Genomic DNA, 27087 nt, shown 5'->3' with positions numbered 1-27087 from the left:
AGGTGCGAGGGGCAAAGTTTAGAGGGGATGTGCGAGGCAAGTTTTTTTACACAGAGGGTGGTGAGTGCCTGGAACTTGCTGCCAGGGGAGGTGGTGGAAGCAGATACAATAGCGACGTTTAAGAGACATCTTGACAAATATATGAATAGGAAGGGAATAGAGGGATATGGGCCCCGGAAGTGCAGAAGGTGTTAGTTTCGGCAGGCATCAAGATCGGCGCAGGCTTGGAGGGCCGAATGGCCTGTTCCTGTGCTGTACTGTTCTTTGTTCTTTGTTCTCATCCCTTACCTTGGGTTTTCTGCATTGCCCTGGGCTAGTTTCCAGACCACTCTTGCATTTTATTAAATCTTATTACACAAGCACTTTCTCAATGAAAATGGCATTCTTCATGGAGGATTAGCATCATACTGTAAATCTGGTTAAATCCTAACACATGCAACGAACTTCGAAGCGCCTGCAAACCTGGGCCCAATTTATACAGGTCTTGAGAAGACAGACACAAGCAGCACTATTGTCCAGTAATCAAAGATAAATAAAATGGATCAATGGATTATAACCTGAATCTGTAATCACTAGTGAATAGGAATGATCTAATTCTGGGTATTGTGCTAATCCATTCATATTATAATTACTCAGTTTGGATCGTTTTAGACCTTGAGCACTACCTCGTTCTATTTACATAGATATAACAGCAAGCATTGCAAAAAAATAGCCTGAAGCTGTCAGTTTCATCAATGATTAACAGACTCCAGCCTCTGGACAATAGAGTCCAGTTACGAGTGACTGACAACGGCTGTCAGGCTTCTCCTCCAGGACTCATCAGGGTTATTTTGGGAGATGAGTACTTATCTGACAAGTCAACCAAAGAGAAGCTGTAGAATGGACAAATAAACCTTTTCTGTCAAGGGTTACAAGGGAGTGGCTCGGAGCTGGGGAAAGAGTGGATGGGGGAAACAAAAATCGATCTGCTAAAGTTGGAGAATTAACACCTCCATTTCCAAATGTGGAATGCAAGAACTCACTGTGTCGGAATCTGTGTACCCTGTGCCATGTTTTATGCATTACCAAAGCGTTTGTGTTATCAAACTTTGAGGGCACTCTGTGCTCAATTAATGTTTAATCCAGGTACTGTAAAGCATGCTAATGTGAGATGGCAGAGCACTGGTAGTAGGCTGCTACCTTAGCCAAATATTAACTCTCCCTGTAACTTCCAGCAAGGTTTGGTGGAACTACTACATTGTCTCATCAAAAAGGGCATTAATAGTTGCCACAGCAGTTTCTATTGGCAATGAATTGTATACTTGTCTAACCACTGAATTCAGCTGCAAAACATGCAAGTCTGATGGCCATCAAGAAATAGCTGGATGACCGTCATATTGATTCTCCACATTGTGCATTTCTAATTTCAGCCATGCCATTGTGGAGAGCAGCTGAGTAGAGTCCAGGTGTTTCCTCACAGGAAGGGTCCTGGGTAGTCTAATGTGCATGCTAGCAACCATGAAGTGGCAGAAGCAGAGAGCAGATCACCTGAAAGGGGGTATTGTGTCATATAGAGAGAGACATGCAGAATGCCAAGGCAAAAATATACTTCACATATTAAACAGGCCATTCGGCCCAACTGGATCATGCTGGTGTTTATGCGCCACACGAGCCTCCTCCCACTCTACTTTTCAGCTATGAAGAGAGACTGAAAAGGCTAGCGTTGTTTTCCTTAGAGCAGAGAAGGCTGAGGGGGGACATGATTGAAGTATACAAAATTATGAGGGGCACTGATAGGTTAGATAGGAAGAAACATTTTCCCTTAGCAGAGGGGTCAATAACCAGGGGGCATAGATTTAAGGTAAGGGGCAGGAGGTTTAGAGGGGATTTGAGGAAAAAATTTTCACCCAGAGGGTGGTTGGAATCTGGAACGCACTGCCTGAAGAGGTGGTAGAGGCAGGAACCCTCACAACATTTAAGAAGTATTTAGATGAGCACTTGAAACACCATAGCATACAAGGCTACGGGCCAAGTGCTGGAAAATGGGATTAGAATAGATAGGTGCTTGATGGCCGGCACAGACACGATGGGCCTGTTTCTGTGCTGTGTAACTCTATTACTCTATCAGCATATCCTTCTATTCCTTTCTCCCTCATGTGCTTATCCAGCTTCCCCTTAAATACATCTAAAATTCAACTTACTGGATCCCAGCATTTTTTCCTTCTCATAATTGAAAGCTTATGTAAAATCTTCCTGCTGTCATGAGCAGGGACAGCAACACATTCAGAAGTTGCATCATTCTGCAGTTTGGGAGGAACAGAACAGTGTGGAAGCAGGATGCAAAAGACAAAACTGATACTGCCGCTCACATTGTGAACGAAAATCATGCAGAGAACATCATGAGAAGTAAGCTGAGGAGTGAGGTGATAGTGTGTTGGACCACCAATGCACTGGACCACAAAGTGGTAGAACATGGACTCATGTTGACAATTCTATACACAATGGAGTTCATCATCTCAGTGTGTTGCTGTTGGGACTTGGTACTTTCCAGACAGAAGGAGAATATCATTCCCAAGCCATTCTCATAAGAATTTTCATTTATATAGAAACTTATTAAATCCTAAGGATATCCTGCAGTGCTTCACAGCCAATTAATTACTTTTGAAATGCAGTCACGGTTATGCCAGAAAACACGGCAGCCAATTTGTACACAGCAAAGTCACACAAGCAGCAAATTTTTTTTTATTCATTCATGGGATGTGGGCGTCACTGGCCATGCCAGCATTTATTGCCCATCCCTAATTGCCCTTGAGAAGGTGGTGGTGAGCTGCCTTCTTGAACCCCTGCAGTCCAAGTGAGGTAGGTACACCTATAGTGCTGTTAGGAAAGGAGTTCCAGGATTTTGACCCAGCGACAGTGAAGGAACGGCGATATAGTTCCTAGTCAGGATGGTGTGTGACTTGGAGGGGAACTTGTAGGTGGTGATGTTCCCATGCACTTGTTGCCCTTGACCTTCTAGTTGGTGAAGGTCGTGGGTTTGGAAGGTGCTGTCTAAGGAGCCTTGGTGCGTTGCTGCAGTGCATCTTGTAGATGGTACACACTGCTGCCACTGTGCGTCAGTGGAGGGAGTTAATGTTTGTAGATGGGGTGCCAATCAAGCGGACTGCTTTGTCTTGGATGGTGTCGAGCTTCTTGAGTGTTGTTGGAGCTGCACCCATCCAGGCAAGTGGAAAGTATTCCATCACACTCCTGACTTGTGCCTGGTAGACGGTGGACAGGCTTTGGGGAGGCAGGAGGTGAGCTACTCGCTGCAGGATTCCTAGCCTCTGACCTGCTGTTGTAGCCACGGTATTTATATGGCTACTCCAGTTCAGTTTCTGGTCAATGGTAACCCCTAGGATGTTGATAGTGAGGGATTCAGCAATGGTAATGCCATTGAATGTCAAGGGGAGATAATTGAGATGAATTGACCAGTTCATCTGGAAGAATGTCTTGCTGTTCTTCAAGTAGTGTCATGGATTTATAATGTCCTTCTGAACAACGAGGCAGCACCTGGGTTTAAAGTCTAATCCCAAAGACAAGCACCTCAGAGTGGGCACTTTGCTTTCAGCATTGAGGAAGGCTTGAAATCGGGTTTCTGAGCCTCTTAACATGGCAGAGATCAAGATAGGAAAAAGGAAAAATGATCTATATAGTTTGTCTTTCTGCTTGGCTGTTCTTTCATTAAAACTGCACGTGCAGGCAGCCATCTAACATGTTTTAGTTGACTTTGATACAATGGTGGTAATTTTGACTTATACATTTGGAGTGAATGGACATAAAAAGAGATGTAGAACCGGCAGCTGATTTGATTTTGGCTGTTTTACACTATTGCCCAAAATCAAAATTGCCCCTAAGGATACATTGTGCACTGTAATATAAAAAACACGTTTCTTATCACAGTCAATCAATGTGCTAAAACCATGCCACAAAAAAGGCATTAGAGTACACCTTATTTCTCAATTGATACTCTTGTATTGTTAGCATTTTAATCTCACTGTGCTTCCTGTTAAAAACAGCAAACAGCCCAATTGCTGCTGTTCAGGTCAGGAGTGTAAATGAAGGAGTTTGGCTTCAACAATTGGAAATTCAAATCAACACGCAGCCTCTACAATACAATTCATCACGATACTTGCGGAACCAGTTATTCTGGGGGTTACATTTTATGCAGAAATGGCTTTTAACCTTTAGTCTCAAATGAAAGGAACAGATCAAAAAGATTGTACTGTTGGTTTTAAGTGAATGCAGTGATTACACTGCATTCCCAACACATAGTTTGATCTCTACATGATAGTACAAATCCTCAAACTGGAATGCTCAGACCCTAAGGATCTGTAAGGGACCCCTTTGGGTCCGTGATGTCTTGTGTTTGTTGATTTCCCAGCATGTTATTTCTGTTATTATATTATATATTATATGGGACACAGATTTAAGGCAATTGGCAAAAGAACTAGATGGGCGATGAGGAGAATTTTTTGTTACACAGCGAGTTGTTGTGATCTGGAACACACTGGCTGAAAGGCTGGTAGAAACAGATTCAATCGTAACTTTCAAAAGAGAATTAGAGATAGACCTGAAAAGAAAAAAATTGCAAGGCGATGGGGAAAGAGCAGGGAAATAGGACTAATTGGATAGCTCTAGAAAAGAGGCCGGTCTCAGATTCACAGTCCGTGCTAAATTAGTAAATTCTTAGCCCAAGCAGCAGCAAGGGTATTACAAGCAATCTGAGGCTTGAAGCAAGGGGGAAGAAAAATCAACTAGGCCTCCCACGCCCGACTGCCATCCAGGGACCCCAGCTGCAAAACATATGTGAAAAAGATGTCACATGATGCGGCTAGCTGTGAAAGCCTGCTTTTTGTCTATGTACATAGGTGAAAACAGATTACCCTAGTGTGAACCACCCACCTTCATCGAGAGATAAAAAGCCCTGAAGAAAACTGCGAAAGAAATTAGCCCCCAAAAACGTTGTAGTTAAAATAAGTTAATGAACAGGTAAGATTGAATTACAAAAGCTTTCTCCAGTTATAGGCCATGCTGAATACTACATTGCCTTCGGACCCAGCACATGTCTAAGAGAGATTCTGATAAATTCACTTTTGCTTGTGATCAGCCTTAATAGTCTTAGTTTGACTTACCTGGACAATGAGAAGATTATCAGAAACTTCTCACCCAGATTTCTCCTATTTTTCAGTAGATTGGAGGAATGCCAGCCTTCTATTTCTCCCTATGCTTTCTACTTTGGATGCATAAAAATGAGACGGTGAGAAAACAGTTCGCACTTAAATAAAGCTTATGCAACAGGCTAAGACTTGAAGCACTCCCTAGAGGGTGGAGTTTGAATATTTAAAGTCACAAAGAACCTTATCACTTGCAAAATTAGAAGTGCAAATACATTTTGCATTTTCAATTAGAGGAGATTTCAAGAGAATTACACCGATTTATGAATGACTGAGATATTAAAAGGACTACAACTCGAGCCAGATATATTTGGTACGAGTTACTGTATTTACTAGAATACAAGTTCACTACAGGTTACCAGTTGGCACAAAGGTTTCACAAATATTTCTGCCAAATGCTATGTGCCAGTTCAGAGAGGAGATATGGGGCAGATGCGTAGAACCAAGTGATGGTGCATGGAAAATAGATCAAGAGAACAATGGTGGTTGAAATTTATTGCTGATAAAGCTTTGCACAGTGGAAGGGAAAATGGGCAATGCACGTACTTCATGAACGGTGTTGAAATAGTTAAGGATAAAACTGAAAGAGACACAGGAGGCTCGAAGCTCAACATGCCCAATCAACAAAGCCAACAGAAATTGAATGGCATGGCCAAAACAGTAGAATGAAAAGTAGAGGAAGTCATGATCAAGGACTGTAGAGGGCTCTGGTCATTGAAAAACAAAGGAGTCATTCAAGAACTGGAGGCAGTGCAGAGAAGAACCATAAGATTGACCCTTGGCGCTTCAGAGGATCTTAATTATGCAGAAGGACTAGAAAGATTTCAACCAGATAAAATAGACAGTTATGAGAATGGAAAAGGTCAGTCAAGAACGTTACTTTAAGTTAAACCATGAGAGTAAAACAAGGGGACACAAGTTCAAACTAGCGAAAGGTAAACTTAGGACTAGTATGAGGAAGTTCTTCACACAAAGTGATCAACATTTGGAGTGGATGTCCAGATAAACTATGGGAGGTGAAAATATTGGAATAATTAAAGGAAGAATTAAATACGACAATGAGGGAGCATAAGTATTTCCGGATGGAGGATCAGCCAAATGGGGAGGAAGTATCCCCTCCTGAACTCAATAACCTCACCGAGTGTGTGCTTGCACTATTAAAAACGTTTTTCAATTGTGACATGTGGAATATGTGGAAACTTTTTGCAGAAAATTGCAGAGTGTCTTCATTTGGTCAGGTATGCAGCTCACCCACCCCTCCACCACCCCCCCCCACTACCGCATTCTTCTTCAATAAGGACTTTATGGTTCTTACACCTCTTTCCGCTTCACCATTCGACTGTAGATAACATGGTGAACTTGTGAGGTGTTGAAATCCCATTCTTGCCCCAAACTGTGTGAAATATTCATTTGCAAGCTGTGGTCCATTGTCTGACAGTACTTCGTCAGGGATACCATGTGTCACAAAGATGTCTTGTAGAATTCTTATAACTGCTTCTGGTTGTTGCTGAATACAACCTTCTCACTTCTATCCATCTTGAGAAATAATCATTGATGACTATGTAGGACTTTCCATTGAACATGAATAAATCCATACTGAGACGTTGCCAAGGTCTGGTTGGAAATTGAGTAGTTATCAGAGGTTCACGCATTTCTGATCTTTGTATTGCACAGATCTGGCAGTTCTGGATCACATTTTCGATGTCTTTGGATAGTCCTGGCCAACACACTGATGATTGTGCCCTTGCTCTGCACTTCATTATTCCCATGTGGCTTGATGTAGATGTTCTAAAATATCCGATCTAAGTGAACTGGGAATGACTAGTCTGTCATTGTAAACTGGTAAATCATCGATGACTGTGAAGTATTTTCGATATTAGAAAGTTTTCATTGTCTTCCCACTAGGACGTTCTTGTGGTCACTCTTGTGTGCAATACTGCCTTATATGAGTACATTCTTCATCGCTTTTTTGGGCGTGATGAATTTCTTGCAGTTTCTGGACACTTGCCGGCCATTGTTGTGCAGTATATAGCGAATATGACTATCTCGTCCACAAAATTCACATCGTGTGTTGTGTCGGATGGTCTACCGTTGCTCTTGATAGCGCATCAGCAGATGTTTGTATCTTTCCCTGGACATATACGGTCCTGTACACACATCTCATCAATCTTAAATGAAATCTTTGGATTCTTGGAGGCATTTTTGTGATCTCCTTCTCATCCAATAAAGATACCAAAAGTTTATGGTCTGTCTTGATGACGACTCTCAATCCAAAAATATAACCAGAAAACTTCTCATATGCCCAAGTGACAGCAAGTGCTTCTTTTTCAATTACAGTATACCTCGCCTCTGGACAAAGCTCTAGATGTGTAGTATATTGGTCTCCGAGAACCATCAGGTTGCTCCTAGAAAAGGACTGCCCCTAACCCTGTGGAGGAGGTGTCTGCTGCTATCCTCCAGAATCCATGTTCCTGATGTGAACTCCTACACTACACTGGATCTTTTTTAACACGTTGTCTTAGCGGTTCTGTTGCCTGTGCCAAATGAGGTAGAAATTTGGCAAACTGATTCACCACTCCAAGTTGGAGTAGGGAATTCTGTAATGGCTCCTGTCTTCTGTGGGTCTGCCATTATACCCTTGCTGCTTACTATGTGTCCCAAGAAGCAAATTGATGTCTTTGAGAATTCGTACTTCTCGGCAGAGTTAGCCCTCCTTCTTGAAGCCGTTGTAAAACTGTTTGACCTCTTTGATCATGTTCCTCTACTGACTGCCCATGTACCAGGATGTCATCCATGAGACAAATAACTCCTTTCAGTCCTTCTAAGATGTTTGACATAGACCTTTGGAAGATCTCTGGTGCGGAAGTTATCCCAAATGGTAACCAAATAAAACAAAACCTTCTGAATGGTGTTAGAAATGTGGTCAGTAATCGTGAGGTCTTGTCGTAGAGAACCTGCCAAAACCCACTATTGGCATCGAGTTCGGTAAACGTGGGAGGCAATGGCGTAGTGGTATTGTCACTGGACTAGTAACCCAGAGACCCAGGGTATTGCTCTGGCAACATGAGTTTGAATCTCAGCACAGCAGAAGGTGGAGTTTGAATTCGATGAATAAATCTGGATTTAAAAGCTAGTCTAATGATGGCCATGAAACCATTGTCGATTGTTGTAAAAACGCACCTGGTTCACTAATGTCCTTCAGGGAAGGAAATCTGATGTCCTTACCTGGTTTGGCCTACATATGACTCCAGCCCCACAGCAATGTGGTTGACTCTTACATGCCCTCTGAAATGGCCTAGCAAGCCACTCAGTTGTATCTAACCGCTACGTAGTCAATAAAGAATGAAGCCAGATGGAACACCCGGCATTGGCATAAGCACCAGAAACGACAAAGGCAAACCCAGCCCTGTCAACCCTGCAAAGTCCTCCTTACTAATATCTGGGGGCTTGTGCCAAAATTGGGAGAGCTGTCCCACAGACTAGTCAAGCAACAGCCTGACATAGTCATACTCACGGAATCATACCTTACAGACAATGTCCCAGACACTGCCATCACCATCCCCGGGTATGTCCTGTCCCACCGGTAGGACAGACCCAGCAGAGGTGGCGGCACAGTGGTATACAGTAGGGAGGGAGTTGCCCTGGGAGTCCTCAACATCGACTCCGGACCCCACGAAGTCTCATGGCATCAGGTCAAACATGGGCAAGGTAACCTCCTACTGATTACCACCTACTGCCCTCCCTCAGCTGATGAATCAGTACTTCTCTACGTTGAACACCACTTGGAGGAAGCACTAAGGGTGGCAAGTGCACAGAATGTACTCTGGGTGGAGGACTTCAATGTCCATCACCAAGAGTGGCTCGGGAGTACCACTACTGACCGAGCTGGCTGAGTCCTAAAGGACATAGCTGCTAGACTGGGTATGCAGCAGGTAGTGAGGGAACCAACAAGAGGGGAAAACATACTTGACCTCGTCCTCACCAATCTGCCTGCCGCAGATACTTCTGTCCATGACAGTATTGGTAGGAGTGACCACCACACAGTCCTTGTGGAGACGAAGTCCCGCCTTCACATTGAGGATACCCTCCATCGTGTTGTGTGGCACTATCACCGTGCTAAATGGGATAGATTTTGAACAAATCTAGTAATACAAAACTGGGCATCCATGAGGCGCTGTGGGCCATCAGCAGCAGCAGAATTGTACTCAACCACAATCTGTAACCTCATGGCCTGGCATATCCCCCACTCTACCATTACCATCAAGCCAGGAGACCAACCCTGGTTCAATGAAGAGTGCAGGAGGGCATGCCAGGAGCAGCACCAGGCATTATTTCAAGTATAATATTAAAGCATATTACATTATCTTCACTATTGCCTAATGTTTCCCTACTTTTATTTGCTCTGGTTCATTCTCCATTATTAGATCCAGTAGTGTATGTTATGAATCATCCCTTGTTGGGTTTCTTAAATACTGGGTTAGAAAGGATTCCGGTTCACATTGTATGAACTCCATTCCCTTATCCTCTTTACCTCTTCTGGCCAATTAATTTCGAGGTAGTTGAAATCCCCCATGATTACTATTCTATGCCCTTTTACTTGCTTCCATAATTTATTTGCATTTTTCTTCCTTCACCTCCCTTCTAGTATTAGGTGGTCTGTAAACTACCCCTATGTGACTGTTCCTTTATTATCTTCTTTCTCTGTCCACATGGGTTCTATTTCTGTCTTCCTGATAGTAGAAACAAGTGACGCACAGCCATTATGTGCAGCTACTCCCCTTTTTCCCTATCTTTGACATATGTTATACTCTGCAATGTTTAATCCCCAGTCCTAATTTTTCTGTAGTCATGTCTCAGTAATCCCAATTATATCTGGTTCTTCACAACTTATCATTCCTTCAGTTCCCGTTTTATTGCAGACACAGTATACATAGCGGTACAGATATTTTAACGAATTTTTAAAATCAGTTCCTCTCACTCCGATTCCATAACACTATTTATTCCCTGGCCCTTAATGTCCTACCTTAGTTTAGTCTGTCCTGTACGCTGCTTTCCTGTTTCATTTATATTTCGGCTTGTTTCATTTCTTGTAGACTGTTCCCCCCACCTCCCTTAGTTTAAAGCCTTTGCCACCTCCCTTCCAGTTCAGACAGAGCCTGCCACATCAGTACAGGCCCTTCTTGTCTCAGTACTGGTGCCAGCGTCCCATGAAAAGGAAGCCCTCTTACCCACACCAGCGCTTTAGCCATGTGTTAAATTCTCCTGATTTGTCTGTCTCTATCCCAATTTGCATGTGGCTCAGGCAATAATCTAGAAGTTATTACTCTCGAGGTCCTGCTTTTAAATTCAGCTCCTAACTCCTGACAATCACTCAGCAGGACCTCCTCCCAGTTCCTACTTATGTCGGTTGATCCAACATGGACTACGACAACTGAATTTTCCCCCATCCTCACCAAATTCCTCTTCAGCTGCCTCGAGATATCCCTTCCCATGGTACTGAGTAGGCAACACACCCTTAGGGACTCTCATTTGTGGCTGCAGAGGACACTATCGATCACCCTAATTATAGAATCCCCTATCATTATCACATTTCTATTCTGCTCTTCCACTACTGTGGAAAACCTTTGAGCCGCAGTGCCTTGGTCTACATTGAGGCTGTCCTCCCTGCAGTCTTTCTCCTTGTCCTCACAGGTAACGAGTACATCATAGCTGTTGGACAGGGTCAATGCTTGTGGGAACTCCTTCTTAACGTCTCCCAAGTCCCTGCTACCAGGCTCCCTGACAGTCACATCCTCCTCTTCCTGAACCTGTGCTTTCCTATGGGGTGTGACGATGTTCTGGATAAAACTATCCAGAATAAACTGTGTTTCAGAGCGTTTCTAACTCTCCCTCCAGCATAATAACTCAGAAACTGTAGAGACTGAAGGCAGAGAGATTTCCTGCAGATATGGGAACCCAGGATTAGTCTCACTGTCCACAAACTCCCACATATTACAGTCCCGACACATAACCTGTCCTGCTATCTGTAGCCTTTGTTTTATTTATTTCTTTATTGAAAACCTGTATTAAAATTTGGTAGACGGCTTTTGTTCAAAAAAGACTTACTTTTACTCACTTGATTTACTCCCTTCAGAGCTCCACTCCGTGTTCATCGTGATGTCATTTAGCATTCATAGACTCCTCCACTCTGTCATCTGAACCGTCACTTTTGCAAATTTACTCAGATTTTGCTTTCCCTGCTCTTCTAATGCTATTGTACATTGAACATTAATATAAAGGGACCAAATACCATCAAGCCAGGAGACCAGCCCTGGCTCAATGAAGAGTGTAGGAGGGCATGCCAGGAGCAGCACCAGGCATACCTGAAAATGAGGTGTCAACCTGGTGAAGCTACAACCCAGGACTACTTGCGTGCCAAACTGCGTAAGTTGCACGATAGACAGAGCTAAGCGATCCCATAACCAACGGATCAGTTCTAAGCTCTGCAGTCCTGCCACGTCCAGCCATGAATGGTGGTGGACAATTAAACAACTAACTGGAGGAGGTGGCTCCACAAATAAACCCTTCCTCAATGATGGGGGAGCCCAGCATCAGTGCAAAAGTTAAGGCTGAAGCATTTGCAACAATCTTCAGCCAGAAGTGTCAAGTTGATGACCCATCTCAGCCTCCTCCTGAAATCCCCAGCATCACAGATGCCAAACTTCAGCCAATTCGATTCACTCCACGTGATATCAAGAAACAACTGAAGACACTGGATATTGCAAAGGCTATGGGCCCTGACAATATTCCGGCAATAGTACTGACGACCTGTGCTCCAGAACTTGCCGCACCCCTAGCCAAGCTGTTCCAGTACAGCTACAACACTGGCATCTACCTGGCAATGTGGAAAATTGCCCAGGTAAGTCCTGTGCACAAAAGGCAGGACAAGTCCAACCCGGCCAATTACCACCCCATCAGTTTACTCTCAATCATCAGTTAAGTGATGGAAGGTGTCATCGACAGTGCCATCAAGCGGCACTTGCTTAGCAATAACCTGCTCAGTGACGCTCAGTTTAGGTTCTGCCAGGGCCACTCAGCTCCTGACCTCATTACAGCCTTGGTTCTAACATGGACAAAAGAGCTGAACTCAAGAGGTGAGGTGAGAGTGACTGCCCTTGACATCAAGGCAGCATTTGACAGAGTATGGCATCAAGGAGCCCTAGCAAAACTGAGGTCAATGGGAATCAGGGGGAAAACTCTCCACTGGTTGGAGTCATACCTAGCACAAAGAAAGATGATTTTGGTTGTTGGAGGTCAATCATCTGAGCTCCAGGACATCACTGCAGGAGTTCCTCAGGGTGGTGTCCTAGGCCCAACCATCTTCAGCTGCTTTATCAATGACCTTCCTTCAATCATAAGGTCAGAAGTGGGGATGTTCGCTGATGATTGCACAATGTTCAGCACCATTTGTGACTCCTCAGATACTGAAGCAGTCCATGTAGAAATGCAGCAAGACCTGGACAATATCCAGGCTTGGGCTGATAAGTGACAAGTAACATTCATGCTACATAAGTGCCAGGCAATGACCATCTCCAACAAGAGAAAATCTAACCATCTCCCCTTGACATTCAATGGCATTACCATCGCTGAATCCCCCACTATCAAGATCCTGGGAGTTATCATTGACCAGAAACTGAACTAGAGTAGCCATATAAATACCGTAGCTGTTAGAGCAGGTCAGAGGCTGGGAATCCTGCGGCGAGTAACTCACTTTCTGCCTCCCCAAAGCCTGTCCACCATCTACAAGGCACAAGTCAGGAGTGTGGTGGAATACTCTCCACTTGCCTGGATGGGTGCAGCTCCAACAACACTCAAGAAGCTCGACACGATCCGGACAAAGCAGTCCGCTTGATTGGCACCCCAGCCATAAACATTCACTCCCTCTACCACTGACACACAGTGGCAGCAGTGTGTACCATCTACAAGATGCACTGCATCAACACACCAAGGCTCCGTAGACAGCACCTTCCAAACCCACGACCTCTACCAACTAGAAGGACAAGGGCAGCAAATGCATGGGAACACCACCACCTGCAAGTTCCCCTCCAAGTCACACACCATCCTGACTTGGAACTATATCGCCGTTCCTTCACTATCGCTGGGTCAAAATCCTGGAACTCCCTTCCTAACAGCACTGTGGGTGTACCTACCCCACATGGACTGCAGCGGTTCAAGAAGGCAGCTCACCACCACCGTCTCAGGGGCAATTAGGGATGGGCAATAAATGCTGGCCTGGCCAGTGATGCCCACATCCCATGAATGAATTGAAAAACATGATGCTGTGAGACAATTTTGCCAAGCTGCCATCCACTGTGGATATTAGATGAATTTCCAATGCCACTGCTTTGTTAAACTCTGTTAAATCCACACCGATACGAAGAGTACCATTTTGTTTTGGGACTGGAACCATAGTCAAACACCACTCCGTTGGTCTCGTAACAGGAGAAATGACTCCCATCCTGATCATCTCTTTCAGCTGGTCTTGAACTTGTTTCATCAACGGGTATGGTAGCTTTCCTTGGATTTGGATTTCTTCTCATCCAAGACTTCTTTTCAGCCCGCAGAACGGCTTTATTTTGTCTTCGGCCTTCTGCCTGTCATATGATCTGAATTGCCTTCTTGAGTGTAAGGTTATCTTTCGACTGTAAGAGAGCTGATAAAGACTCATCAGCTATTCCCACAACTATTTGGTCCCATATCAGTTCCAACTTCAATTCTCCATCATCACATCGCTCAGCCAGTCTGTACAGATCATTTTTAAAAGAGTCTATGGATTCACCTCTCTTCTGGACTCGCTTGTTAAATTTTGCTCTTTCCAGAATTTTGTTACTCCTTAAATTGAAATATTTGTGGAAGGCCAGTAGCACATCCTCAAAACTATCAGAAGCCTCATTTATTCCTTGCCTCACAATCACGTCATCTGCAATTGCACCCATACAGTATAAAAGGGTATTTACTTATTCTGCTTCTGATTTACAAGAACTCAAGAACTAGGAGCAGGAGTAGACCATACGGCCCATCGAGCCTGCTCCGCCATTCAATACGATCACGGCTGATCTTGGGCTTCAATTCCACTTCCCTGCCCGGTCCCCATATCTCTTGATTCCCTGCAAGACCAAAAATCCATCTATCCCAGCCTTAAATGTATTTAAATGGAGCATCCGCAACCCTCTGGGGCCTCTGTACAGCCTATCATAGGACAACCCCCTTATCCCAAGGAACAATTTAGTAAATCTTCACTGCACCACCTCCAGTGCAAGTATATCCTTTCATAAATGTGGAGACCAAAACTGCACACAGTATTCCAGGTGCGGTCTCACCAAAGCCCTGTACAATTTTAGTAAGACTTCTTTAAACCTGTATTCCAATACCCTTGCAATCAAGGCCAGCATGCCATTAGTATGCAGCTGGGAAGCTATCCTATATTGTAGGAATCTTTTTCTCCATAAGGACCAACTTTGTACCTGATTAGGTCCTTCCTGATCATGGAAGCTTCCAGACATTCTAAATTTTGAATCCATTTTGTTTTCATCGGCTTTGTTCGGCTTTTTAGGACGTTCCCCTTTCTTTTTAAATCATTTTGACTTTAATGGAGGTGTTCGTGCTCTTTCTGGGGGCTTCCCATGCTTTCCGGGGGTTCCCGTGCTTTTCTGAGGTTTTCCGCGCTCTCTCTCTGCGGTTTGGTTGATTAATGGCTGCCGACTCTGCCCGACTCGCTTTTTTGCTCGAGAGCGACCTCTCTCCCAGTTTTTCCAACCCCAGTGCGCCGTTGTCCACCAATGTCCCCTTTTAAAATTCTCTCACCCTATGCTAGACTGTGCACAGCACTGTGACTCGGAACCCGATTGTTGAACCTGGATGTTTTGTTGCAGACCACCACACTTCTGTGGTGCAGTCTGGATGCCTGCAGGGCTGACTCACCGACTGTCTGCGTCTTCTTCGGCCACGGAACAGCTCTGGAGCTCTTTGCAGTCTCCCGAAGAGATCTGCTATTCTCTTGGCGCTACTTCACGAGGTAAGGTGTTTTCAGTACTTTCTGGTCGTCTTAACCGGTGCCACCATGTTGCGTGTTGTTGGTGTAGTTGCAGCACAGCTAAGGCGTGTTGATAAGGTCTCGGAGTCTGGAAAAAGCCAACTAATAACTCTTATTTACACATCTCTCTTTACACTCTCCACAAGCCTCTCTAGCTAGCATCCTTCGTGCTGCTACTCTCTTCTTCCCAAAGCCCATTACCATGTGACTATCATATCATCATCAATACAGTGGGAGGGGTTGCTCTCACTGTCTCCAACATTAACCCTTTCAGGTCCTTATGCTACATAAATTAAAAGAAAAAATAATGATGGTTGTGTTCGAATGGCCCTATACTTCAGAAAATACAATAATTGGCTTTCTTAAAGATATGTGAGTAGCAATGGCACAGGAATGAGTCAATGAGCTGCTTACACAAACACCACCTGTTAAAAGGTGGCTTTGTGCTTTGGCAAATGCAAATTTCCAAGGAGAGAAAGAAAATGTAACAGAAATCCGGCTGGCAATGGCTACTTATTTCAACCTCTAACATTCTCAATTAATAGTGATAACAGCTTTAAAGATGGGACCGAACAGGGCTGGAAACTTTCACTTGCCAACTGGTCCAGGCGCAAGTTACTTTTGCAGCTTTGGTCAGGAGCTGAAAACAAAGGACCTCACCAGCTTGTTTGCAGCATCGATGTATTTATCCCTCCACCTCTGACTGTGTCGCAGGTTCTTGACCTGCTTTCCTGTTACGCCTTACTGTTTGCAGGCCCTTTGCAGCTGTTCTCTATCCCACAGAGCAGCCACTCATACATACAAGGAAGGGTTGTTGTTTTTTCCGTCCTCGTTTTGTCTCCACTTCGACTCTCCTCTCCTGAAGGTACCAACTTAATTGATAGCTGTGGATGTTAACCAGACAGACTTAACTCTAAAAATAAAATGTGCCTTTGAAATATTGCCTACGCACAAAGTTCCTTCCACAGTGAGTTCCTGAATTCAGATGTGTCATTAAGTCAAGTGAGGCAGGGCATTTCCTCACAGGGAGGGAAGCTGGCTGACTCACCCCTACGAATATCATAGGTCTCTTATTAGCTGATCCAAGAACAATGTTGGCACAGGAGTAGGAGCAATTTGCTTGCCTTCCACACAGACAAGGTCATAGGATGCAAATAGCAACCAAGAAGGTCCCCAGGTTTGATGCCTGTGCTGTGCAGATTTCGTTGATGTCAGCTGGGGTGGCAGTGGGACAGCTAACATTGGTCTGTCTTCCCCTGGCTAGGGAAGGGAATCAGTTGGAGTTCCTGCTTCTAATTACAATCCAATGACTTCGGTTTGAAGTGTGTATGGTCAGACACAACAACTTGCATTTATATCGCGCCTTTAATGCAGTACAATTTCTTTGGCACTTCACATGAGCATTATCAAATAAAATTTGACATCGAAACCCACAAGGAGATTTGGCTGGCATTTTATGCTGGTGATGGGGGTCTCGACGTCCGGGAAAAGCGCCGCCGAGAACCCCGCGCCGCCGAGAACCCCGCGCCGCCTCTTCTCTGAAAGGCCCTCTGAATCTAGTGCCAATCAGGCACCAAAGTGCCTTCCACAAGGACCCTGTCGCCAGAGGTCCCGCCTTTGGAGAGCTGTCAGCTAATCAGAGGCTGGCATCTCTTCCACTGAGCAGTGCCTTGGAGAGACGGTGGCTGCTGCTGGGGGAGCACCTACTGGAGGCCCAGGAGTGGCGCTGGACCCAGGCCACAGGTAGGTCAGGGCCGGAGGGGTCTCGCAAAGTGGGGGTTGCGGGGGACGAGGGCCTAGGGGGGTCGGCAGCAAGGGCAGGGGTGTGGCTCTCAGCAGGCCCCCCATTCCCGATTCTAGGTCCCTCACTCAGGCACTGTGACTTTTAACGATGCCACCCACCCCCAACACCCAGGCTTGGAGCTGGGAAACAGCCTGCACGGTTTCTCCTGTCTGCCTGCCACATGGCTAATTGCGGCAGTGTGATGAGGCCATTAATTGGGGTTAATTGCCCAGTTAAGGGCCTCAATTGGTGGTGGGGCAGGAAGGCCTGTAACGGCCTTCCTGCCCTGGACTAAATTTTGGTGGAGGCAGGATGGTGGCAGGAACCCCCCCCTCGCCACCATCCCACCCAATTTTATGCTCTCCCTGCCTCCAAACCTGCCATGGGGTAGAGCATAAAATTCCCCCCATTAGGACAGATGACCAAAAGCTTGGGCAAAGAGGTAGGTTTTAAGGAGCACCTTAAAAGGGCAGCGAGAGGTCATGAAGTGGAGATGTTTAGAAAGTGAATTCTAAAGTTTGGGACCCAGGCAACTGAAAGCATGGCTGCCAGTGGTGCGGTGATTAAAATAGTGCATGTGTAAGAGACTAAAATTGGAGGAGCGCAGAGATCTCAGAGGGTTGTAGGACTAGAGGAGGTTACAGAAACAGGGAGGGCGAGGCCATGGAGACATTTGAAAATGAGGATGAGAATTTTAAAATTCACATGTTGCTGGACCGGGAGTCATAGAGTTATACAGCACAGAAAAAGGCCCTTTGGCCCATCATGTCCATGCCGGCCATCAAGCACCTAACTATTTTAATCCCATTTTCCAGCACTTGGCCCACAGCCTTGTATGCTATGGCGTTTTCAAGTGCTCATCGAAATACTTCTTAAATGTTGTGAGGGTTCCTGCCTCTACCACCTCTTCAGGCAGTGTGTTCTGGATTCCAACCACCCTCTGGGTGAAATTTGTTTTCTTCAAATCCCCTTTCAACCTCCTGCCCCTTACCTTAAATCTATGCCCCCTGGTTATTGACCCCTCCGCTAAGGGAAAAAGTTTCTTCCTATCTAACCTATCAATGCCCCTCATAATTTTGTATACCTCAATCATGTCCCCCCCTCAGCCTTCTCTGCTCTAAGGAAAACAACCCTAGCCTATCCAGTCTCTCTTCATAGCTGAAATGCTCCAGCCCAGGCAACATCCTGGTGAATTTCCTCTGCAACCTCTATCGTGCAATCACATCCTTCCTATAGTGTAGTGCCCAGATCTGTACACAGTACTCCAGCTGTGGCCTAATGCAGATCAGTGAGCAGGGGGGTAATGGGTGAATGGGACTTTGTACAAGTTAGGATACAGGCAGCAGAATTTTGGATGACCTCAAGTTTACATAGGGTGGAAGGTGGGAGGTGGGAGGTCAGCCAGGAGAACATTGGAATAGGTAAGTCCAAAGGTAACAAGGGCCCTCAGTGATGGTATCAGCAGCAGATGAGCTGAGGCAAGGGTAGAGTTGGGCGATGTTACTGAGGTGTAAGTAGGCAGACATGGTGATGAAGCGGACATGTGGTCGGAAGCTCATTTCGGTGTCAAGCACGACACCCAAGTTGCGAATGGTCTGCTTCAGTCTCAGACAAGTTGCCAGGGAGAGGGATGGAGTCGGAAGCCGAGGAACAGGTTTGTGTGTGATGCCTCCATTATCAAATAGCCAGAAGATACTCACTGTTTAGGCTCACACTCAGAAAATGGTCACTCAAGTCAGTAATGCAAATACTGCCAGTCCCCAGGGAACTGTGTCCTGGCATGAGTTAGCAGCTCCAGGAGGACAGCAAACAGAAATAGAGACAATTGGGGAAGAAACTAATACAATGATCACTATATATATTTCCGTAGGATAAATGGCTTCAGTAGACCTGCAAATGGTGTGGCGCAACTGTTATGTTGCCAATAAGCTGGTAAGTACTTTGTTTTCAAATCCTGGCCAAAGTTAGAAAGTAAGTTTCTCATCTAGTCCTCTCTTTTGACACCATTGCTGTTAAACGGACAGTCAGAAAGGTTGGGATAAGATCTCAGTGTAATAACAGCTCTCCTGTGCAAGGATCAATAAGCTCGGTAGAACAGTCAGCAGCATGTAGGCATATAGGTAGACTGTGATAACAGTAAGGGTTAAACTGGATTAAATCACACTCTGCACATACAGAAGTGTAAGACTAAGATGCTAAGTGAAGGATGGAAAGTTAATTGTTGGACAGGCGCCCAAGTGTCTGGTAAGAGGTGTGGGGTGCGTGAATGAAGAATAGGCCTCAATGTAATAAAAATCTAGAGCGATAAGATGCAAAATTTCTTAAGGACGACCTTCATTGATCATGCATGTGGAATGTCCAGGAACAATAAATAGATATTAATAAAAATGTGTAAGGGGGCTGGGGGAAAATGGTCATTGTGACCATTAACATGGTTATGCATTAACCCTGCTTACTTACACACTAACTGCACTTATTAGGTAACTAATACAATTCTCACCTTAACCATATAGCACACTAAGGAACTCAACTTTTTTTGATGAGACTGCCATGAGCAGTAAGGAGACACAATTCTCAAGGCCCACATCAGTTCATTGCTTGTGGGTAGTACTGACGTCAAGCTCATAAAGCGCTGTGATGTGCTGGTCGTGTGTGAGTGTATTTATAAAGATTATTAATCAGACATCCCTCTGCCTCTTGAGTCTATGTACCTGTATCCAAGTGAAGAAGAAGAATTATTCTGAATCCAACACCCAATGAGTGTTGGCAGGCTGTTGGATTATTGGGAAGCATAATTGCTGAACCAGATCCGATCTTCACCCAACATTTTGCAGCAGGGGATCACTGGATATTATTTTAACAATTGCTACTGTTTTTAAAAAAAAAAATAGAATTCATACTTTAGGCTCTACAAGTACATGTCCTATCCCTTCCTCGTATCTAAAGTTCATGATTTCAAAACGGAATATGTTCAGTGAAGATCTCAGAACAAATAACTGCAATAGCCACTAAATGCCAGCCAGTGGTGCTGCTGAACTCAAAGTCTCTGTTCTCAGAAATCCTCCCAGCCTGATTATAAATCCCAACAAAAAAACTACCCCCTCATCTGTGTACACCTTAAATTTCATAATTAATTCAGTGAATGAGAGAATTATGGGCAAGCAAAATACAGAATTCCCAGGACATATTTAAAGGCCTCAGGCTACCCTGACAGGGAGAAGCAGTATAATTATGGCAATAGGTTAGAACAGCATGGGGAACTGGATAGCACAATGGATTAGAAGTCTCAACCACTGTCACAGTTGAGATGAGCTAATTCAGCACAAACCAGGAATCAAGCCTTTGATCTTCTAGTCAGTCTGGCTAAATATCACAATGGCTTTTGCAAATAAAGAGTGGGGGTCTGGGGCGAGAAGGTACACTGGGATATATTTTTTGACTACGTGAAGTTGAATGAGTTAGAGAAAAATAACTTCAGTGCTGTAACTAAAACACTCCAGATAGTGGGAAATTTAATTTATTAAAACACGGATAATTACATATGATTCAAATAAAGCCAGAACTCCAGCACGTGAGGAACGGCACACCCTGTTCAATTTGCCAGCTGGCCTACTTTGCTATTTTCCTCATCGTACACACCAATATTTACTCATTTACATGCTGGGTAATTTGGAATGGAAGCAGTCCGTGCCTAACTGACTATCAGAAGGATAAAGCTGCACAATTCTATTTCAATAAAGGCGACTCTGGTAGATCATTCAGTATTTTCAATATGAAAGAGGAACTTGCTGCATGTGTATGTGCGCAAGCGAGGTGAATAGGGTCACTTATGTATCCGCCTTTTCAGTTATTCCACTGCCAAGTATTTTGTTCTGAAACAAAGTTCCCTACCTAATAGCAGAAAGCTTCCTTTGAGTTACCAACCCACAGGGATGCTAATCTCCGCTAATTCAGTAGAGTTACTCACTGTCAGGCAAGTAGCATTTGGGAGACTTCCTGACCCACAATGTCAGGTTTCCATGTGGCTCCATGAGGGAATTAAAAGGAAAGTCTCCCATATTGTCAGATGCTGAGAGATTCAGAACAAACCAAATTGAAGTGGAAGGAGGGTGCAGCTTGAGGAACCCGTCAGCCCCTACAAAAAAGTAATTTCATTTACTAATATGAGTACAAGACTGGTCACAGGTAAGGAAATACAGATTTACGATTATGCCCAATGGTTCGTACGTGGGAGGGGGAGTGGAAGAAAGATTTTCTCTCTACCTCTCCTGAAGCTGCTGGCTTCTTGTCAGTTTCCATAGGCATCAGCAGCTTTCCAGTACCTCATCCAACTTGTCGTTCTTCACATAGCAACCTAGGTAGTGCATGCCAACAATCTATCTGACCATAGGAGACATCATAGCAGAGCCCAATCTGTTCCCCTAACATCCACTTGCCATCAGGAATCAATGGATAGTGATCAAAAGTGACAATATTTCTCCTCTGTAACCCAAGAGTACCAAGGCCAATTGTAATCTCCCTACTGTCTGAGATTCACTTACTCAGCACAAACCAAGGACTGACTGGACTGCTCCCCAAAGAGCTGGCATGGACTCAATGGGCTGAATGGCCTCCTTCTGTACTGTAAATGACTCCCCATCAACACTAATTATGTTTCATATATGTGGGAGGTTGCCCTACCTTAATACTGCAGCAAGTATCAGCTTGGCTATTGGTTGCACTTACCTCTGAATAGAAGGTTATGGGTACAAACTCCACACCTAGACCTCAGCACAGTCTAGTTATGTTCTTGCAATTCCGAGGTAGTGATGCTTTGTTGGCAGTGCTGTCTTCCAGATAAAAGGTTAAGGTCCTGGTTTGGGATGGATCGAAAAGATCCCATCAGGAGTTCTTTGAAGAAGAGCATGGCAAGCTCTCAAACTGCACATACTAACTGGTCATTCAGCCCAGTTTCTGTTTGTGGGACCTTGCCGTGCGAATCTGTTGGGATAATGTCCAAATTAAATACATTCTGACAAGGAATAAAGGGGGTCTGTGAAAGAGCGGAGCTCCATGGGCAAAGGGGTTAGAGCACAAATGACATTTAAAAAAGGCAGATGATAAATATAGAAGGTATAATATGGAAGAAAATTATGAAATGTAAGCATATTTAGCAACCAAAATGGGATATTGGGAAAATTAAAATGGAGTACAAATGAAGAACTACAGTCAATATAAACAACGTATATTTATATAGCGCCTTTAAAGTAATAAAACATCCCAAGGCACTTCACAGGAGCATTATAAAACAAAATATGACACCAAGCCGCTAAGGGCAGGTGACCAATAGCTTGGTCAGAGGTAGGTTTTAAGGAGTGCCTTAAAGAAGGAAAGCGAGGTACAGAGGTTTAGGGAGAAAATTCCAGAACTTAGGGCCTAGGCAACTGAAAGCACAGTCACCAATTGTGGAGCGATCAAAATCAGGGATGCACAAGAAGCCAGAATTAGAGGAGTGAAGATATCCTGGAGGGTTGTGGGGCTGCAGGAGATTACAGAGATAGGGAGGGGCGAGGCCATGGAGGGATTTGAAAACAAGGATGAGGAACTTAAAATTAAGACATTGCATGATCAGGAGTCAATGTAGGTCAGTGAGCACAGAGGTGATAGGTGAACGAGACTTGGTGCGAGTTAAGACACTCGCAGCAGAGAATTGGATGCCCTCAATCTTACAAAAGGGTAGTAGTCCTGAAAGACATCACAGTGCTAATTGAGGCCATAGTTTGAACAGATTCCACAATGAAATGACGGCTAGAGAGTAGTATCGGAATAGAACTAAAAGCAGAAGTCCTCATGACTGTGACGTTTTAGTGGATGCCAATAAACTTTAGGACAAAACTAGGGTGGCACAGTGGTTAGCACCGCCGCCTCACAGCTCCAGCGACCCGGGTTCCATTCTGGGTACTGCCTGTGTGGAGTTTGCAAGTTCTCCCTGTGTCTGCGTGGGTTTCCTCTGGGTGCTCCGGTTTCCTCCCACAGCCAAAAGACTTGCAGGTTGATAGGTAAATTGGCCATTATAAATTGCCCCTAGTATAGGTAGGTGGTAGGGGAATATAGGGACAGGTGAGGATGTGGTAGAAATATGGGATTAGTGTAGGATTAGTATAAATGGGTGGTTAATGGTAGGCACAGACTCGGTGGGCCGAAGGGCCTGTTTCAGTGCTGTATCTCTAAATCTAAATCTAAAATCTAGAACATGGGAGACCAGCCAGGAGTGTGTTGCAATAGTTAAGTCTAGAGGTAACGAAGGCATAAATGAGCGTCTTAGCAGATGAGCTGAGACAGGGGCGAAGTCGGGCAATATTACAGAGGTGGAAATAGATGATCTTAGTGAATGCGCAAATATAAGGTCGGAAGCGGATCTCAGGATCAAATGTGACACTCGGGTTGCAAAGAGACTGGCTTAATCGCAGACTATTGTCAGAAAGACAGATGGAGTCAGTAGCTGGGGAATGGAGATTGGAGCAGGGCCCGAAAACAATGGTTTCTGTCTTTGCAATATTTAATTGGAGGAAATTTCTGCTCATCCAGTACTGGACGTTCGATAAGCAGTCTGATAATTTAACAGTGAAGGAGTTTAGAGAGGTGACGGTGAGATAGAACCGGGTGTTGTCAGTGTACATGTGAAAACTAACGCTGTGCTTTCGGATGATGTTGCCAAGGGGCAACATGTAGATGAGAAATAGGAGGGGCCAAGGATAGATCCTTGGGGGACACCAGGCAGATGATAAATATCGAAGGTATAATACAGAAGAAAATTATGAACTATAAGTTTAGATAGCAACCAAAATTGGAGATTAGGTAGACGAAAATGGAGTACGAAGGAAGAACTGCAGTCAACTTATATTATTAAACGCCTTTAATGGAATAAAACATCCCAAGGCATGTTACAGGAACATTATAAAACAAAATATGACGAGAAGCACTAAGGACATATTAGGGCAGGTGACCAAAAGCTTCGTCAAAGTGGTAGGTTTTAAGGATTGTCTTAAAGGAGGAAAGCGAGGAACAGCAGAGAGGTATTGGGAGGGTAATGGTGTGGGAGCAGGAAGTGAAGCCATTGCAAGTGATTCTCTGGACATGATTAGATAGATAATAATAGCGAGAGCAGTCCAACCCAGCTGGATGACAGTGGAGAGGCATCGGAGGAGGAAGTGTAGTCAACTGTGTCAAAGGCTGCAGACAGAACGAGGAGGGATAGCTTACCTTTGTCACAGTCATGTAGGTCATTTGTGACTTTGATAAGAGCTGTTTGGGTACGATGGCACGGGCAGAAACCTGATTGGAGGCAGGGAAGTAACAAGGGATTTTATAGACACTTAGGTATAATTAAAGAAGGGATGTTACCACTTAGTGATGAAAGGGGCCATCTCATCAGATTGTACTTAAGAGTCAGCATGTGGCAGAAATACTTAAAAAAAAAGAGGCAAAACACTTGTCTAAGAGGAAGGTTAAGATGGCATGGCAGGGCTACTTAGGGAGATTGTGGAAACATTCAAAAGCTATTAAAAAGTTAATCGGACTGAAAGTAGATAAATCACTAAGCCCACACAAGATGCATACCATAACTCTTGAGGAGGTAGCAAAAGTGTGCACCGTCATTTTCCAAAAAACTTCAGAAACAGGAGTTATGCCAAAAGACTGAAGGATAGCAGATGTTACACCCGTTTAAGAGAGAGTAAAGGAATAAGCCAGAAAATTATAGATCAGTTAGTCTTATGTCAGTTGTGGGTGAACGGCGTAGGATTGGTAAATTGCACGTCATGCTTGATTTGAATGATTGAATGATTTGAGTAAATTATAGGAGTGTATAAAGGGAATATGATGGGTGTTGTCTATGTGGATTTTCAGAGGGCATTTGATAAGGTACTATTACAGGGTATTAAGATAAATTTAGCCACATGGATAGAGAGATGGCTAAAAGACAGAATGCAGAGGGAAGGGATAAATGGATGTTTTATTGATTAGCAGGATGCAGGTAGCAGTGTGTGCCCAAGATCTATCCTGTGACAGCATTTTTCATTTATATAGATGATTTGGACCCAAGCTCAAGAGGGATGAAATCAAAAGATTGCTGATGAAAGCAAATTGAAGGACATGATAAACAGTGAGGAAGAATGTCTCTTCCATCCTGTAATTTACAAGTTTGCAGAGATGAGATAGGAGGTCACTGCAGAGAAATATGAAATACTACCTTTTGGGAAAAAGCACAGTCATAGGAAAATTACCCAAAACAAGAAGACTCCTAACAGAGATATCTAGGAGGCAGATATAAATTCTTTAAAGGTAGTGCAGGTGGTAAAGGCCATAAAATGGCAAATTGAATTCTGTGTTTTATATATGCAGCAAATGAACACTAAAGCAAGGAACTGATGTTCAATTTGTACAAAATATCGTTTCGGCATAATTAAAGTACTGCATGTATCCAATTAGGCACCCCATTATAAGTAGATTAGAACCACAGAACAGGTACAGCAAAGATTTACCAGAATGCCACAAATGAGAGGCTCTAATTCTGAAAAAAAGTCTCAAAAATTGGAGATGTTTCCAGTGGAACAGAAAAAATTGAGGGGCAGGAAATCTAATTGAGGCTTTGAAAATTATGAAATGTTTTGAGAGGTTAAATGAAAGATTGTTTCCACTCGTTGCCAAATTGCTAACAGATGGAGGATCATCACAAGAGCAATGAAGGGGGAAGTTAGAAGGAATACTTCTCCACATAGATTATTAAAATATGGAATGCTTTACCAAAAGTTGCAACTGAGGCAGAGACTTTATCATTTAAAATGAGATTGGATAAACATTTAAACAAAATATAAAAGGATCCATGAAATGGGAAATGGGATTAAGAGTAGATATCTCTAGTGAAAGAGCCAGCACTAGCACAGGCATGGTAGGCTGAATGTCCTCCTTCTGTACTGTAGTTTCTATGCTTCTGCCTCTTGACAAAAACCTGAGAGCAGATTCTATTTTACACAGGCCCATATGAACACAGAGCCAAGCACGCCTGACCCCACAGGGACAAAATCAAGTGTTACTTTTACTTCCCATTATAAGGGTTACATACTGTATTCATCCTTCCAGATTGTCAATACAGTGCTACATTGTAGGCTTATGCTTGAGAGGAACTGGGTTGAGACCGTCAAAATCACTTCACAAAGGATCCTTATAGGCAGCAGACAGAGACTACTTTCACCCTGGGCTAGACTTAGCCCAGTCCTAAAAGGTGAAAGGACAGCATAGTTGTACAGCATTATGTGATCAAATGATCATCCCAGCCACACTGCATGCATACCAGGACTGATGAGGAAAATTGCAAACACAGAGCAACACAATCAGCAAAAAGTTAATTCATTTGAATCAAAGGGTTATTTATCATCTTACTTTATTAAATGTGCACTATAGACAGGTTAATTTTTAACAGTTCATTTATAAACATCTGTATGCTGATAGATGCTTTTACTTCTGGGTGGGACAATATCATATTTCTGCACAGAATTTTGGCTCATTTAAACAAAAAAGCAATTTGTTCTATTTAGGATCCCAAATTCTGTGGCAAGTCAGAATTCAGTAACGGAGCACAAGCAAGCATGGGAGGTCTACCCCAACAAGAACAGGCAGAAGCCGCCATCAGAGCAGAGGCTGGCAAATCAAGTTATCTGCCTGACGAAGGGGAAGCAACAGATAGAAAGAAGCTGGTAAATGAGGCCATCCATCAAAAATACACTACAGAAAGGGGAAGCAGCAGCTGCAGTGTAAAGTCTGGCAAGGTAGTTCACTCTAGTGACAGTTCACTGCAAGAAGGAGAAGCAATAGCTGCAGACTGGCAATTGGCATCATTCCCACTGACAAACTGCAGAAAGGAGAAGCAACAATGTCCTCTGGTTGGCAAAATAAATATGAGTGCAGTATTACACAATACAGCAGCACGTGATGCAAACTGTTTGGCACAGAGGATTGAGCTTGTGAGGGATCTAATCAAAATGTAATAATTTTGATTT

General features: G+C 44.0%; 1 protein-coding gene across 3 annotated transcripts in view; it reads right to left on the bottom strand.

Moving 5' to 3' along the window:
- rdh5 (retinol dehydrogenase 5 (11-cis/9-cis)) overlaps positions 1 to 16202 on the bottom strand; it is a 36287-nt gene extending 20085 nt beyond the window's left edge. The window contains exons 1-2 of one of the 3 annotated variants that reach the window (XM_068024789.1): positions 15928 to 16201; positions 5154 to 5251 (exon numbers count right to left, since the gene is read on the bottom strand). The gene's annotated coding sequence lies outside the window, so the exon portion shown is untranslated. Of the gene's footprint in view, positions 1 to 5153; positions 5311 to 15927 lie in introns of those variants that run through there. The other 2 variants (XM_068024792.1, XM_068024788.1) reach the window with 2 other exon arrangements.
- Between the last annotated feature and the right edge of the window lie 10885 nt (positions 16203 to 27087).

The sequence above is a fragment of the Heterodontus francisci genome, chromosome X (assembly GCF_036365525.1).
Source record: "Heterodontus francisci isolate sHetFra1 chromosome X, sHetFra1.hap1, whole genome shotgun sequence".
NCBI lineage: Eukaryota > Metazoa > Chordata > Chondrichthyes > Heterodontiformes > Heterodontidae > Heterodontus > Heterodontus francisci.
Note: the sequence above shows the minus strand (reverse complement) of the source record. Positions and strands in the feature narration are given on the sequence as shown.